We start from the raw sequence: 1,786 nt of genomic DNA on the forward strand, positions 1-1,786 counted from the left end.
ATTATCTAGTTCAGAATTCTAAACATTTAAATTACCCTACATTTACATGTTGATTTTAGATCGTTGTTTATCCTTTAGCAGTAAAAAAAAACTTGTCGTTCATTTATTCAGTTTATTTAGTGCCTCTGGTGTTTCAGCTGCTTTAATTTAAAAAATAAGTTAAATAAATAAATAAATAGTTAATGTAAATTATAGACCTTTATATTTTTAAAACTTGATTTAAAAAGAAAGATTTGAACGACTGAAAAGATGGATTATTTCAGATTTCCAACTTTATTTTATTTATTTTGACGCTGAGAAGCCAAAGCTCACAGGAACATTTTTTGTGAAAGTGTAAAAAGAAAAAAAAGTTATTTTTCTTGAGGTTTCTTGAGATTTTAACACCTTTAGAAACAAAATAAAATGGAGCTGGACCCTGAAAACTGATTCTTCTGTCTGGTTTACAGTCTTCTGTCTCCTGTCCCCCGCTGACTCCTCGTCTACAGCAATGCAGCGTCTGATTGGTCAGAACTTTGTGGGCGTGTCTGATTGGTTCTTCTCCTTCCTGTCAGAAAATGGTCCACTCCTAGAAAGTAGTAGTTAAAATAGGATGATGGGCGCTTCAAGGAGCTTGAATGGTCCTAATGAGCAGGTGAATGTCCACCAACGTCCTCCAACACCCTCCAACATTCTCCAACATTCACCAATGTCCTCCAACGTCCTCCAATGTCCACCAATGTTCTCCACTGTCCTCCAAGATTCTCTTACGTTCACCAACATCCTCCAATGTCCTCCATTGTCCACCAATGTCCTCCACTGTCCACCAACGTTCTCCAATGTCCTCCAAGATCCTCTAACGTTCACCAACATCTTCCAATGTCCTCCAAGATTCTCTAACGTTCACCAATGTCCTCCAATGTCCTCCATTGTTCACCAATGTCCTCCAGTGTCCACCAATATCCTCCAACGTCCTCCAACATCCTCCAATGTCCACCAACATTCACCAATGTCCTCCAGTGTCCTCCAATGTCCATCAATATCCTCCAACATCCTTCAATGTCCACCAATGTCCTCCAACGTCCTCCAACATCCTCCAACGTTCACCAATGCCCTCCAATTTCCACCAATGTCCTCCAACGTCCTGCAATGTCCTCCAAGATCCTCCAACGTCCTCCAATGTCCACCACTGTCCTCCAACATCCTCCAATGTTCACCAATGTCCTCGTCTTCTTTCCWTCTCAAGCTAAGAAGCAGACAAAGCAGATGATCCTCTGCTCCCTGACCCTGGTGGTCCTCTCTGACCCATGACCCTGGTGGTCCTCTCAGCTCCCTGAACCTGGCGGTCCTCTGCACAGCGTGGGGACAGACGGAGGAAACAGGAGGAGTTCTCCCTCCTGACGTGACGTCAGAAGATCCACTGTCTTGTTGAAAGTAGAAACCAGGCTGAACCTGAGAGTCCGTTCCATGTGTCCCCACCCACCCCCGCCTGCAGGAGAGATGTCAGGATTACAGTAGAAGCTGCTCGTCTGCCACGTGTCTTGGGGGTTGGGTCTTCGGTCCTCCACAGTCACTATTAAATATTCCATTGGAGAAATCTTGTATATACACGCATGTTCAAAACTGCTCACAAACAGGTGTTCTGATCTAGTGGGGTTCTGACTGGTCACGGAGTGTGTCTATATGTCTGTGTGTATATACTGACAATATTTATGAATGTAGGCATGTATGTACAGCGGGTAAAATAAGTATTGAACACATCACCATTTTTCTCAGTAAATATATTACTAGAGGTGCTAATGACATGAAA

The sequence above is a fragment of the Austrofundulus limnaeus genome, unplaced genomic scaffold (genome assembly GCF_001266775.1).
Source record: "Austrofundulus limnaeus strain Quisiro unplaced genomic scaffold, Austrofundulus_limnaeus-1.0 Scaffold662, whole genome shotgun sequence".
NCBI lineage: Eukaryota > Metazoa > Chordata > Actinopteri > Cyprinodontiformes > Rivulidae > Austrofundulus > Austrofundulus limnaeus.